Source organism: Spermophilus citellus, assembly GCF_964194105.1.
Source record: "Spermophilus citellus genome assembly, contig: SCAFFOLD_114, whole genome shotgun sequence".
In the NCBI taxonomy this organism is placed as follows: domain Eukaryota; kingdom Metazoa; phylum Chordata; class Mammalia; order Rodentia; family Sciuridae; genus Spermophilus; species Spermophilus citellus.
Window position 1 is genome coordinate 1,125,981 of NW_027672907.1, and position 16,644 is coordinate 1,142,624.

Genomic DNA, 16,644 nt, shown 5'->3' on the forward strand with positions numbered 1-16,644 from the left:
AAGGACAGGTCAGAACTCTAAAATCATAGTTTTGTGTCAACCATGACATGATGAGAAAGGCATACTCTCTAAAGGGAAACAGTTTGTGCTTTAAAAAACAAAAACAAAAAAAACTGACTGTGGCTGAGAAAAAATTTTCAAGGTGAAAGTAACAAATTGGCTATCTTGGGAAAGTTTTTTTTTTTTTTCCTCCGAACTTTCGCTGTCTCCATGCAGCTAGTTGGACAGTGAACCTGTTGGATGAGAAAGCCAGGCCACGCTGACTGCAGGCAACTCCTGTGTGGGCTGGCTAGGATGGCCTGGTACTGTTTTGTTCTGTTTGTTTAGGACCAGGGATTGAACCCAGGGTACTTAACCACTGAGCCATATTCCCAGTCCTTTTTATTTTTTATTAATTTTAAGACAAGGTCTCACTAGTTTGCCTAGGGCCTTGCTAAGTTGCTGAGGCTGACTTTGAACTTGGGATTCTCCTGCCTCAGCCTCTTGGACCTCCAGGATTACACATGTGTGCCACTGCACCCAACCGATGGTCTGTTTTTAATGGGCTTAGTCAATCAACACTCTCTTTTGGAGTTGAGCTTTCTGTTTTAACCTCCTCCCCAATTTACATGTGCTGTTAGTTCTTCTCTGGGTTCAATTGGTTGAAGACTTCTGAAATAAATGTTTTAGTGGGACAGAGAATGTGATTACATTTTGTTGACTGCACCTGTGAGAAAATGTCTGGATGAGATCAGCATTTGTTCCCACTTCCCCTAGCAGTTAAGGTTGATCAAGCATTATCCTTTAACTGCCTCACATTTTTCTCAGAGCTATTTATTCGCCCAGAAGAGAAAGGGCATAGGTTTTTTTGTTTGTTTGTTTGTTTGTTTTAGGACATACATGGACAGTTTCCATTATCTACAAACTGTTTGACATCCAAGATTTCTCAGGGACTTCATTTGTTTTTGAAACTGTCCTCATAAAACAATGAAGGAAATGGCAGTGTGTATTCAGTTGCATTGAGAGTAGTATTCCTTATTTTCAGAAAATATTACCCTCTGAGTCTTATCAGAAATAAAGGACCATGAAGAATAGGACAGAAAGAAATTAAGATTCTAGAAATTAGCCATCTGCTTGTGCTCAATTTTAGAAAGGTTCTGCAAGACCTTTCCTAACATAGTATTCCTGAGTGATTTCTGGAAACAACATGGTAAATTTACTATCTAATTAAAACTGATAAAGTCAGCTTTGACATTCAATAAATAAACCTGGTACTCTACATCTACTCTGGGATGCTTTGTTTTAGTTATCTATAATTTTCTTGCTTATAATCAATGCTAATAAATTTCCTACCAGAGCAAAGACAATAGTGGTACCATTCTTTTGTGAACTACTGATTTTCAAATCTACCTCCTGTCATTGACCTTGTGCACAAACATTATTTGTTGGGAATTTAAAAAAAAAGAGTTTCACATATGTGTAATACAGTGGTTCTCTGCTATGACTGCACATTAGTGTAGGAAGCCACTCCTGAGCTATTTAGCGTCTTCACTCCACCTTGAGTCAAGATTTTGGTTTGGCATTGCATGCCTTTTTGCGGCCCCTCCTGCTAAATGGATTGTGCAATGCAGGTGACTTCAGTCTTTGCTGGGCTAGGAAGACAGCTCCAGAGTTGGGTGTGACCCATTGGGAACTGGGCAGCCCACCTCCTACTTTAATTGGCTAAGAACATTCTGTAAAAAGCCTTTGAAGTTCCCTCATATAAATAAAGCAAACAGGGGCTCTTGCTCTCTTTCCAGCTTGGAAGCTGGACCCTTAAGGTCAAAGAGCCATCCTGCTTTAAAACCATTTTCTGTGTCGTGTGATTTTTTTTGCCATATTTCTCAGCCAGCCCACTTCACACAGGGGAACCCAGCTTCTGTTGCCTGCAGGGGCCACAGGTGAGATTAGAATCAGCTGGGGAACTTTTATAATATACCAAGACCTGATCCTCACCAAACACTGAATTTAATTGTTCAAAGATGTATGTAGTCCAGGATCCTGTTTTTTAAAGCACGGCAGATGATTCTCGTGTGCAGTTAGGACTGAGAACCACTGGTTCTTGCTTGGATTTTGCTTCTGTCACCCAATTCCAGAATAACCGTTTACTATGTGACTGTAGTCATGATACTTTACTTCTCTATATTTCCATTTCCTTGTCTGTTGATTGGGTATTAATATAAGCTGGGACATAGGATTATTTTGAGAACCCAAGGAGTTAATAGACTTTTAAGCATTTTATTTTAGTTTCTAGAAGATAATACATGCTCAATAAAAGGATAATTGTCATCAGCATCACTATCTCAGTTTTTTAAAATAAAAGTGATAATGATAAGCTTTTGGATTACTTAAAGAAGTATATATATTTCCTGACTTGTGCTCTTCTGGAACATCTGTTCATTTGGACTATCTCATAAAACTCAGTGAAATTTTTGCTCTTATTTTGACTTAACCACTTAAATATATTACCTCAGATGTATTAACTTGATTTCCTCATTATATCCATTGTATAAGGTTATTGTGAGTATTAAGAACATTGAATGTCTCATAGTAAGCATCCAATAAATGTCACTATAACTATTATAGCTTTATTAGTTTTGTAATACCATTACTATTTTTAGCTTTAAAATATATCTGTTGAATAACTAATACACAGTTCAATAGGCACACTTTTGTATATTTTATGGACTTTTGGCCAAACTCAAAAATCACTTGGGTACTATAAGCATCTTAAAACTCAATAAACAGTAATGACCTGCTCTTTAGCCAGCATGATACCTAAGAAGAGGGTATGAGAACAAAAATATAAGCCATGTGCTATTCCTTAAAAACTTTATAGACTCATGGAGAAAATCTCACTTTGAAGCATTTGGTGGTGGTAAGCAAAAGAAGCTCCTTGAAGATTCAGATGCTGACCTCTTATAAGCCATGCCCCTTCTGTAATGACACTGACTCTCAAGGTTTCAGTCATGCAGCCAGACTTGAAAAGGGATAAACAGAGGTCAGCTTGATAATAGCAAAAACAACCCTCCCAAAAAAGAAAAGAAAAAAAAATCCAAATATTTCTTATTTTGGGGGCTTCTGTGCGTACACTTGTTACTATCCCCACCCATTTTGCAAGATTCAGTGTGTGTATCCTAAGATGGCAGCTTATGAGCTCTGATTAGATTTCTGATAGCAAACCTAGGAAAAGCATCTTCCTGTCCCGACATGTAGCATTTTTTCAGTCTCTCTTGTCACCCAGTTCTTAATAAGGAGGTCAGAAGGCTCTGAATAGTCATAACATTCCATAAGATTTTTACTGTGTTTTAGGTGTTTTAAGTGCAGTATTAAGATATCTAATTTTCAGAAGCATTTGGAAGGGAAAATTAGATGTGGACATATCTTCCTAGGTTTAGTTTTTGTCTTGAAGACATTACGTAAATCCATGTACTGGCTGAGGGAGAAAAGAAGGAAACCAATTACACTTGGAAAATTCACATGAAATATAATCACTAAAGTACTTTATTCTAACATCACATCCTGCTAAGAGTGTCACATTCATGGCCTTTAGAGAGAAAACTCATTTGTTATAATTTGATATTGAAGGTTCCATTTCCATTGTTATGCATTAAAAGACCTGCAACTGATTTATCACCAGTCTGTGCATTTTAAAAAGCCAACCTCTTTGGATGAGATGATTCTCTAACCTCAGCTCTTTCTCCTGAATTTATGAATGACACCATCATCTGCCCAAACACTGATGCAAGAGACTGAAAAAGCAGTCCCACTTCCTTCATTATGCTAAGCAGTTTCTTGTTTCTCAAATAATTCTCCCCCCTCTCACTCTGCCACCACTACCCTGTACTGATCCTTACTATGATCCCACTGTTGAGCAAGTTGGCTCCTTCTTTCTTATTTCCCTTTCTAGCTTCACACATAGTGGTATTTCTAAGATTAAATTTCCATCACTTCATCTCCTGAATTAAGTTCATAGTTGTCAGATTTTCTGACATAACTTTTCTATGTACTACATGAATACACCACAGTGAATCTCAATACTGTGTATGTCCACAAGACTAGGATCCTAATTAGAATAAGTTATATTTTATGTTTGTATAAATATGTCAAAATAGTCTCTACTGTCATGTACCATTAAAAAGAAAGAAAATATTTTTTAAATTGTCAGACTTTACCTGAACCCAATACTGCAGATACTGAACTGTTGTAAAGCATCAATTATATCCAACCACTTCAGATAAAAAGTGGCTACCCCAAGACCTCAACATGCCATCTTTGTCAAGTTTATATTGCCTTAAAATGTGTCAGTATCAGTGACTGAACTCCCACATACCTTCAGGGTATGGCAAAACAGTAACTCCATGTTCTGTTTAAGTGTCTGGGTGGTTTGCTAGTCACCACAGCCAGCCCTTCTCCATCCAGACTTGATTTGTTTTCAAGCACAACACATTATACCTTGCCCTCCCTTCACTACCATTCTTGAAGCATGCTTTGCCCCAAATCCCCTTTAACTTCACTATACACAAGTAAAATTACTCTTTGGCATTTACCTAAACTTTTTTAAGATAATGAAACACGACCAAAGGTCATTTTAATAAAGAGCAGAACTTAACCCAGATATTGCTATCATTTTTGTCAAATTTGCTCTATTAATGAACATTTATTTCATTTATTTCTTTTCCCCCCTCAACTGCAGTTGTAAACAAAGCTGTAGAAAGTCTTATTAAATATTTCCTATACATCTTCCTCTAAGATAAATTGCTAAATGTGTGATTGCTGAGCCAAAGAAGATGAACATTTTTAATTTTAATAGTTGCTATACAGCAAGATTACTTTCCAAAAAACTTATAACAATTCATATTCCCACCAGCATGAATGCCAAACTTTAATAATGTCCATCTTTTATTATTAACCTGAAGAATAAAAATCACTATCTCATTGTTTCAAGTTGCATCTTTTGGGATGGTTTTGTGATAACACGTCTCTCATATGCTTATATATTAATCTTCTATTTGTCTTCTTCTGAGGCTCACCTTTCACATCTTTTGCTACTTTTTTTTAGCAATGCTGTTTTCTTCTTATCAAGATGTGTTTCTTTTTTTCACTGCAGCAGTCAAGAAACCTGTCTTATTTAAGAAGGCCTCCTTCACAATGAGATTTTCTTTTGTTTATAATTTTCATTTAGATTTTTAAGTCATATGGAATTTTCTATGGTTTTTATATGGGGTCCAAGTAGCAATTGTTGCTCAGCTATTAAGAAGTATGCATTTTGTTTATAACCTTTCACCAAGCACTATGCATGAGATTAGCGGAAATAAATGTTATAGATTTGTCACTGTAATGTAATACTACTGGCTTGTGTGCATCTACCAGAAGGGAATGGAGGAGCATATGTGGGAGGACACATACACTTACAAACATATGGATTTGGATGGGAAGGGAGAAATGAAAATTATTAACCTTCCTGTGGAACATGGTATGTATGTATTCTTCAAGATCATGCTGCTTCTCCTGGGGCATCCCTTATAGCTTACTTCTTGATGGCTTCCAGCCTGCCACTGTGTTAAAGTGAGAATTCAGCCTTCTCCTAAAGCGTATGCTTTTGCCACTTTCCCTCCTGTGCAGAGACCAGGCCCAACTGTCGTTATGTGAATCCACAGCAGTGGAAATAGCACCTTCAAATACAGCCTGAGGAGCTCCTTCTTTATTTTATAGTTCTATTCTTGCTCAGAGCCCTAACCCTTTCTCCCAGTCATAGCTGACTGAAGGCATGGCTCTGTCTTCAAGCATCGGAGAACAGAAGGGTAGTTCAGAATAGTTTCCTTTATGTAAGTCATGCATATTTATTCTGTTTATATTTCACTTAATTATTTGGCTGCTCTAATTTGGATGAGCATCTTCCAAAGGTCCCTATGTAAAGGCCTGATCTCCAGGATGGTTTTACTGGGAAGTTTTATGGACCTTTAAGAAGTAGGGCCTTATGAACTGTCCTTATGTTGGTGGAGAGGCATGCCGTCAAAAAGGATGGTGACTCTGCCTCTTGCTCACTGGGGACATGAGCTCTTGCTCCACACATGCTCCTAACATGGCATGCCATCCTTACCAGAGGTCCAAATCACTGGGGCTTCCAAACCAACCTCTTTTTCTTTCAATAAGAAAGAAGTAGGGAAAAACAGAAATACACGTAACATGTTATAGTGTCAGCTGATTAATACAATAGCCAAACCAAGTCACAAGGGAAACTAAGAAATTTTGCATCTAGCTGGCAGACATGCACCTACAAAGAATGGAAAATACCATATTGTATTGGGAGATCAATTAGTCTTAGCATATTATTTACTTTGTTTTTATAATTTATCTTTCTCAATACAAGTTTCTGTGTATATGAGGTTGTTTTACATAGTTCAATTAAATAGAAATAGCTTATATGTCCTTGCTATTTCCATGGTTAAATATGAACTTTTTATCACATGCCCCTTATTAGTCACCCCTCCATCAAACAGTGTCAAGTTGTATTTAGTACAAATGTAAAATGGGAGGCAGATATTATTGGGTGCCCCTTGTCTTGAGAAGTTAACGTGGCAAAATTAAACCAGAAAACATTCTTTCCTCTCTGGTTACATAACAGCTGTTTGTAAACTGGTAGTAATGTAACAACATTTTAAAGATATCTGTTTAGTAATGCAGCATAGCTCTGTTTCAAAGGGCTTCTTCCAAAATCTTGCCCTGAAAGGTCCCTGCATTCTCCCTTGGGAGCTGTACTAGGAACTCTGTGGCCCATTCAGGATGTCCCTCTGTGTTTGTGTGTGCACATTCCCATGCCCCTCTGTGGGAGTCTGTTGGACCTTAGAATCATGTGGAACAGTTCAGCGAGATGATGAATAATGAGGTACCCGAGAAGAAAATTCTTCCAAACACAAGGTGCACAGCTAAATTTCTTGTCATCAATTCATCAATACCATAAAGTGGTGTTTTAAGAAATTACAGTGTTGCATGTTTTACCCTTGTCTGAACTTGACCAAAAAAGGAAAAAGAAGAAAAGGGAGCAGGGAATAAAATGCAATCCTCCAGATGTTTCCAGGCTTTTCCATTTCTTTTGTGCCTGGGGGCTGGAAGTGCCAGGATCAGTGAATAAAACATCTATTCCAATGAGTCCCCAAATATATCATACAACAGGGAAGAAAAGGCACTAAAATATTTTTATAACTCTTATTTCAAACCTTTTTCTGTGTATTAAATAAGTTGTCAGCTTATTTTGGGGTCTGTCTTGGGGAGAGTATAGAAAGGTAGCAAAGGGTTTAGGTAAATGAGTTTATGCCAGGCTTGTACCTGCTAAATCTCTCTGCAAAGGAAGCCAAACTCACCTTATTCCTTTCACCTGGCAGAGGAGGTAAATCAAGGTCTAGGAAACAAAAGTGAGCCTTAACAAAGCTCCCTAAAAGCAAGAGGAGGGAGAAGAAAATTAGAGGTGATCTCAGGTTTGAAAGACAAAGATGAAATTCCTTCTTTCCATTCAACCAATAAATGCTTACTGGGAACCAACTATGTGCTGCCCACTCTTCCAGAAGTTGAGACTTTCAGAGTAAACAAAGAAGGGCTGCTTGCCTTCATGGACTTTTGAGCCTAGTGAGAAAGAGGCAATAATTTATAATCATGAAAATATGAATCTTGGTGTCAAAAGGTATGAGCATGTTGCTATGTGAATTTTGAATGGGGAGATGTGAAGGCGTTTCTGCTGTACCAGGAAAGGCTTCTGAGGACATTGATAAATGATCTGAAATCTAAGAGATGAGTGAGAGTTCATTCAGTTATAAAGAGATGGAGGAAATTTTAATACTTCTGTAATAAGATAGGGATGGAGTCTGTGTGGAATAGGCTCAAGGGCACTAGGTCGTGGCTTACAAACTTACTAAGTAAATGAGCATCAGTGCCTGACCTGCTTGGGGGAAAATGGGTATCATGCTAGAGTGTATGTATTCCCTGCCTTTGAGGATTCTCAGTTTTGTGGAGGAAACACTTCATTACTTATATCAGTGTAATGTCACCGTGTATTCCCATAGATCCTATATCCCCATGTGCCCCCATGGCATTGAGTATAAGTAGGCCAGCCTGAGGATTGAGAAGGCCAGACAAAATTTCTAAAAGAAAAGAATGCCTAGCATAGGAATTGAAGAGGAGTAGGATTTGGTAAAGAAATGCTTAGGGTGGGGATCATTCTCACATGCAAAAGATGATGTGGGTCATAATGTGGAAGAGCAGTAGCTCTGAGTTTAAGAAGCCGGACATCCAGAGTGGTGAGCAGAGAGGCTGCCCCCTGAAAAGTATCAGTGAGGTTATCAAAGGCCTTACCTGCCATACTTGAGATCCATTTAATGGTTGTAAAGAGGGTAATGCAATTTAGATAAATATGTTCTGATACCATTGTGAGGGTCAATTTTCTGGAAGCAAAGATAGGACAGAAAGACCACTACTTTTGCAGTAATCCAGGCACAAAATTATAAAGACCTGAACTAGTGTCATAGCAAAAGGAAGAGGGAAGAAGAGGAATATCTGAGAAGTATTCAGGAGATCAAAGGGGAGTGCTTTCTGATTCCTGACTAGAGACAGAAGTAAAGAAAAGAGACGTTTCTCGCTTGGATGAACAAGTAGATTATGGCACAACTCTTTTTTTTTTTAATTGGGGAATCATCTAATATGAAGGACAATGTGTCAAAGTTAGTTGACTACTGTATATCCTGGAAGCCTATCAGGCAACTGAGTATGAATTTGAAGATTAGGAGCAAGGTCAGAGCTGGAGATAATGGTTTTATCGTTGGAAAAAACTCGAGAGAGAACAGGAAGAACAGATGTTCTAAACCTGGGGTCCATGGAGCGATATTAAGAGATTCTTTGATCCCAAAACTTTGGAAAAACTTGACATGTTTCTGCCAGTTAGAAGAGAATCTTCCAAATGTGACTAAAAGGATTACTCAAGAGGCTGAGGACTGAATGTGTATGTGCATGTTTAAGCTGGAACTGGAACCTGTAGTATTACTAATGACCATTTGGTGTAAGGAGTGGGGCGAGGGAGGGTGGGAGAAAGGGGCCAGTGCGGGGGTGGGGATGGGGAGAGGAGTCAACAAGATTTCATGTATATCAGTCTGAGAAATTTTCACAAGAATAGAGTTGCTATATTCTTAGGTGGGAAGACTCCCAAAAAAGTAGGTTTATTGAGTGAGCAAGTAAATAAGTAGAAGAAAGAATGAGTGAATGATTTTAATAGAAATCTGCCTTTATCACTTTATCCCGGTGACTTAACTAATGATAATGTGTTTTGCAGCCTCAAAAGACCATTGTAAGGAACAAATTATATTTAGTAGCTTCTATTTGCATGTAAGTCATATATTACAAAGTAGTTGGCTTTGAAATTAGGTTAAATATGCCTCCAGGAAACCTTTTTGCACAATATTAATTTACTTAACAAGATCTTTGTTCTTCAGTATTAGAAATGGAACTTAAGCTCAGATGAGGAAGACTTTATCTAGATCTGAAGTCAGAACTGATGATTTCTTGTTACAGAAATTTGGCATTATGAAGATTGTATGTGATTAGCAAGAAAAAACTTGCAAATATCAAAGATGTCCCCTTTGATCCAACGTAAACACGACTTACTTTTTTCACTTCACTTTACAGGCATTTCATAGATTGTCAAATACTGCCTTCCATATATCTAGAAGAGAATAAAGGTTATATTTATAGTTCTTGGAACCACAGTTTGGAATAATACATTTTCTGCCACATTCAGACGGTTTATTGAAAAGCACACACAGAAGTACATGTAGTGTTATCAGTGTGTGATATGAAGCTACCATGAATGGCAGCCCGTAGGGTGTCCTTCATTCACTAGGGGTCAGGGTTCAGGGTACCAGACATCTGAAGGGAGACTGAATCTGGAAGATATACAGCAAGGTTCCAGCCATGAAATAATGTGTGTAGGAAGAGCTCATTAAAGACCTGAAGTCAAGATAGGAAATAGCTTGGAGTGGAAGAAACGCCAGTTTGGAGAGATGATTTGAGTGAGAGAGGGGGAGAGGGGGGAGCGGAAGAGGCAGGAATAGGCAGAATTACACAAAAATCACTTTGGATTTTATTTTTAGTACAGAGGGCAACATCTTGAATGATTTAAACATGAGAGTAAAACACTTTTATTCTAATTTTATAAGGATGTCTGGGGCTACTCTTTGAAGAATGGATTAGAGGAACAGGCTGGAAATGGGAGGGTTAATGGGCCATTGCTCCCATTCATGCTGTTGAGAGGGATGTTTTAGCCCTGGGTAGAGATGAAAAGAAATAGATATATTCAGAATAACTGGCTCCATCCTTCTATGCTAGAGCATCTCTGCCTCCTGAATTCTTGATATCAGTTGTTACATTCACCCTCCACTCAAGTGGCCATGCTTGTCATCTCATTGTTTTTATCCTGTTTTTATCCTGTTCCTTTTTATCTTATTTATTTTATCTTATTATTTATCTTATTTATTATCTTTTATTTTAACTTTTTATCCTGTTCCTTCCCACTCAACTAGCACTTCATCAAATCCTATTAGTAACTACAAAAAAAAAATGGTTTGCAATAATATTCCTTCCTCATCTCTCATTTCACCACCTTCACTTAAGGTTCCATAATTCTTTGTGTGAGATTTTTTTAAGAAGCTTATAACTCCTCTATTTGCCTCAAGCCTCTAGTTCCTCATATCAGGTCTCCAATCCTGTCAGGAAAGCTGCATCTTTCTAAAACATATCCATTTTCAAATTGCTTTTTAAAATACTCTTTGACTTCTCTTTGCTTATTACAATATTTTTCACACTTTCTAGAGGGGGAAGAAATGTTTTTTCCTCTGATGCTGTGGATCAAACTCAGGACCTTAAGCATGCAAGGCACGTAGACACTTTGCCACTGAGCTATATCCCTAGCCCCAAAAACATTCTTCTAAAAAAAAAGTTTTATCAGAAATCAAATATGGAGAAGATGAGCTTTTCTAAGCAGGGATGCCCCACACTTCCCTCCATGCACACAGCCACGCTATGCAGGGCAACCCCTCTGATTACTTTTCACCCTCCCAGCTCCCCATGCCATCCATGCTGAATGCCATAGGCTGTGAAATATCAGGCACTGGACATGTAGTCCACCCTCTTCTTCTCCTTGATCCTATGAATTAATCCTTGAAAATGTATATCAATACTATCTCTGGAAATTTCATTATTGTTGATCATGGTAAAGAAAATAGAAACAATCTAAATACCAAGACAACCTTTTAGGTTGAATTAAGGTCTGTCATATCCAGAATGAGCTACTAGGCTACACTGGGGAAAGTCCTTTTCTGTGGCAGAGAATGGCTTTTCTTCATGTGCATAAGATTTTCTTAATGCCAGTATCTTCACATGAAGGCTTGAGACTTTTTCAGAGTTTTTAACTTTGCAAAAGCAGTGAAATATTAGATTCTCCTTTCTCAGGGAGCTAATGATTTCTTGATTAAAAGCTGAATTTCATTCTTTCTTATACAGTAGGTATTATTCCTGGGCATTTATGGTAAATATTTTTTTTAATTTTTTATTTATATATGACAGCAAAATGCATTACAATTCTTATTGCACATATAGCACAATTTATTATATCTCTGGTTGCATACACAGTATATTTACTCAAATTCATGTCTTCATACCTGTACTTTGGATATTAATGATCATCACATTCCACCATCATTAATAACCCCCTGCCCCCTCTCTTCCCCTCCTACCTCTCTGCCCTATCTAGAGTTCATCTATTCCTCCCATGCTCCCACTCCCTACCCCACTATGAATCAGCCTCCTTATATCAAAGAAAGCATTTGGCATTTGGTGTTTTGGGATTGGCTAACTTCACTTAGCATTATCTTCTTGAATTCCATCCATTGACCTGCAGATGCCATGATTTTATTCCCTTTTGCTGCTGAGTAATATTCCATTGTGTATGTATATGCCCCATTTTTTTTATCCATTCATCTATTGAAGGGCACCTGGGTTGGACCCACACTTTAGCTATTGTGAACTGTGAAGATTTTTAACAGTAATGAAAGTTTTCAGCCTAAATAGAAAGAATCCCATAGGCAAACAAATGAGTAAAGCTAAAATTTTTTGTTGTGCTAAGATTCTAACTGTGTACAATATCTCTTTTTACTTTGAATTTTAAATATATAACTGTGATTTGGAGCCAAAGTTTAAACATATGCTGTTTTGAACCTCCTTATGCTATTATTAATATATTTTATTTTTTGCAGAGGTAAATTTTTCCAAGATTAGGAGCAACATTTCAATGTATAAATCAAGCTTTTGAGTTTTACGCCTACAACATGTATTTGTATATGTCTCCTTTGCAGGGGTGTCTTTGACCCCTCAGACACGTTTTGTGAGGAAGACAACTTAAGAGCTGCTCCAAAGCCTATTGTTCTTCTTCAACTTAAGGATTCACAAAACAGAACTTATTGTCACATGTTTAAAAACAAAAAAAATGTTTTCCTTCCAGTTTTGGGTTATTTTGCCCTCTTTGGTAGCCCTTGATATTTTTTTCACTTTTAATCTAGTTTTATTTCAGCAAGGAAGTACCACCTGGAAGTTTGCGTAGTGCTAGTGAAATATTACAGCTTTTATTTGAGTAACATAAAATCATGTCTTCCATTTTTGTAGAGTACTACAATTTTTCAAAGTATTCATTACCTACTACATTGCTTCTTCCTCATAATACCCAAAAAGGAAAGCTGAACAGCTGTTTTTATAGGTTGTTTTGTTGTTGTTGTTGTTTAGTGGGAAAGTGACTTGGCCATGTTGAGTAGTTTTTCTAAAATCACCTGTGCAATAAATGCTGAAGTGAGGATTAAAATCCAGGTCTTCTGATGCTAGTCCAGAAGTGGTCATTCTTGCTATTTTTGATATATCTCTGTGATATATCAAAGGTTTTAGTGTATCTCTTTGCTGGCATTTTCTCTTCTTTTGGGAATAAGCTTATCAATGTCCTTATAATCAGAGGTCTTCTTTTTATTTTCAGCAAGAATGATCTGTCTAAACAAAACATAAGTATGTAGATGAAACAGCTTAGAAGAAAATCTTGTAATGTTTCCTAAACTAATGATGTATGAAGGACTATTTCATATTTTATATCCGGAACATTGTGGAGTTTTGTTCACTAACAAATACTAGCAAAAATGGACAGCAATTAAGATACACCTTTCGCTTATGAGACCTAACAAACACTAATGTTGCTATTAAATCCCTCTGAATCCTTTTCCAGGAAGTAAGCATGCTGCTCCCAACACATCCTTGATGCTTCTGATTAGCAGATTTCTTTATTGTATTATTGGACTGCCTTCGAAACCCTGAAGTTCATGTTTTGTAATCTCAGTTTTCCTCTCACTTCAGCAGCTAGCTATAAACAATATTGATCACACTTTAAATCAGTCTTCACTCCATAGAACTTGATAAATGAGAAATAAAATTTTAAGTGAAGTAAATTATAGTACAAGCATTTAGCATGATTGCATGTGACATAATTTTACATTTAAAGACAATTTATTAAATTGAATATTTTGTATAATTAATCTTGGACATATTAGTGTTTTGTTTTTAACTATCTAAATTATAGTTTTAACCCTACTGTTTGAACAATGGGCCAATTGTAAAGAAATAGATTTTGTTGATATTGATTTAAGTAGATATTGATTTACTCTCCTTTTAGAGTGCATGAAGCAAAAAATGAAGACTAAATTGTATACAATGTCATAGACCCTGAATACTTTTTACAGTTTTTCAGGAAAATCTTAGAAAATTCATGGTGTTACAAGTAAATGTTCATAATCTCCTTTCTCTCATTCTCTTCATCTTTCAGTTAGCTTTATGCCCCTAAATTATATCTTAGAATATTGTCAATCTGGTCTATCCAAATGCTTGTGACCGATATTGTGAACCACCACCAATGTTTACCAAAATAAAAATCATCACTATATCTCTACCATAATAAGCTGAAATAGTAAGAGGGGAAGGGAAGAGGGAGTAGAGATAACTGGGCTTTGGACCCAACTGCACTGCTTACTCAATATGTTCCCTTGAACAATTTACTGAATCCTTTAGGGCATAGATCTCTCTGGGTCAATTATGAGGATAAATTGAGACCATGATAAGCATATAGGGTTTAAAAAATATGAAAGTAGCAAACAAATGTAAGGTACATGTGGTATAATAAACAGAAGTCAGACTTTCTGACTCATAAGACAAAAGAAGATCTGGGGGCCCTGTATATGATGCACATTGAACAAATAATTGCATGAGAATTAAAATGATTTCTCATGCGTAAGGTTAAGAGCCTGCTAATACTGTTTTCAATAGGGAAATTGCATATAGGTAACAAATTAATATTATAAAGATAATTCTAAAATATTGCAGTCAACTGTAGTACATATGTGACTAGTTTACACACTGGCATTAGCTCCTTGCAATTGGGTAGGCCTTTGCCAGTTTCAGATTTTTAGGGTACAAAGAGGCCTATGGGTATATTTGTGCCCCCATGAGAAAAAGTTTTCTTTTTGATAGCAAAGAAAGCAGTTACATGAGTCACTTATCCATCCTGTGAACATCAATCCTGGCAGCAGGGAAGGTAGGCTATTTTTTACTCTTCTCTAAGTGAAGAAAGGGGCAAATATATTTAGTCTAAAGTAGCAGTGCCTGTGCTCAAACAGGACTTGCTCTATAATTTGCTGCTTAATGATAAAGGGAGAGGAGAGATGAAGGAAGGCAAATTCCTTCCTTCTCATTTTGTGAGGATGAAATTAGAGTTTATCTTGGCAAGAGGTAGAATTGCTCTGCTAAAAATATAGTCTCAAATTGAAATTTCTCTATTATCAGAAAGTGGTTTTGTCAAGATGCAAAATAGTCATGCATGTGATAAGTATTCTTTATAGGAAAAAATAAACTGTGGATTGGTATCTTTGGATAAACAAACTGTGTGTTGTGTAGTGATAATTGTAAGCTAAACAAAGTAGAGTACTTCCAAAAGTGGATAATGCTCCAAGAGGATATCAAAGTATTTCTTTAGCTGTCTGTGTGTTTTTATTTGCTAGTGTTGCTTATCTGTGTTTGCCATTCCCTCTCTTCCCTTGAGTTTGACAAAATTTTGAGAGTAAGAGCCAGTTCCTTTTCACTCTCCCTATTAATTAGAAGGGTGTTATAGATAGGATGCAGCTGCACAGTTATTGATCAACTCTTCTTTAATATTCTACCCTCAAATTATTTTCAAGCCAGCTCTTACAATTGTCAAAATTCTAATGACCTTTTTAATTGCTTTTGTCAGAGTGGAGCTCAGAAAGTCTCTTTCCTAGATGCTTGGTAGAAGTTAAAATACTATTCTGAAATGCTGTTGGGCTTTTAAGAGCAAGATAAGAAGCATATTCCCAAAGAGGTACAGTGTCGGGAAGAAAAAGAAAAGAGAACAACCACAAACTGGAGTTCAAGGTTTACATGGTGGGACACCTGTGTATACTGGGCTACCCTGAACATGAAGTGCAGTAGCAGCCCTGCATTTCAGCTGATGATTCTTGTGCCTGCATCAGAATGGTGAAGGAGATCGTGTAATTTCCAATACTGAGTCAAAACCCTCAAGGAGGAATGTGGTGATTTTCAGTTGTTAGTAATCTCTAGCTATTTGCAAAGGCAGACAGAAATCTTATCTTGAGAAGAGCATCTCCAGTTTAACCTTCTGGGTTCCTCCCGGTACAGTCAAGAAATAAAAGAAAATGCAAAGACCACATGACCTTGGTGAAGTAACTGCCTTAAATGAGAGTCAGCAGAAAGAAAACATTTAGGTTTCCAAAGACTATAGATATTGGAATGGTCAGAAAAAAAATCTAGAATAGCTTTGTAAGAATACTTATATTTAGATAACAGAATAATCTTGAAAGAAAAAACATAAGTAAATCAAAACTCAGTGGATGGATTAAACAGCAGTTAGGTTCAAATGAGAATGCCAAGGAAATTACAGATTGTATGCAAATTGGGTTGCCATGCACAAAAGGAAATATGGGTGAAATAAAGAGACTTTAGGAAAACTGAATAATACAGTGAGATGTTAAACCTATTCAGAGCCCCCAGATGAAATGAAGTAGTGAATTTTTAGGGTGGTTAAAAGATAAACAGCCCAATATGTTCCAAATTGAATAAATCAATAGAAATCTATACCTTGGCTTACCCTGGTTTTATTATACCAGAGACAAAGATGTTCACCTAAAAGCATCCAGGACAAAGAGACACTTACCTACGGAGGCAAACCAAGTTCACCAAGAGCACATGAAATCAACAGTGAAAAGGCAGTAGATGATACAGTGACCACTTTACTGTGTTAAGATAAACTTTCTTTAATACTCTCAGCATCTAGGATTAGCATGTAGTATGTACTTTAGAAATTTCTTCAGTAAGAGGCCTCTGGTGGTGATACTTTTCCATTTTCAAAAACCAGTAGCCTTTTATTTTGAGCAAAGTAAAATAGTTTTGGCAAAATGAGAATATTCCAGAAGGAGATACTAAGATGCAAGATAAAATGGTGAGAAAATACAATAGAAAACATGA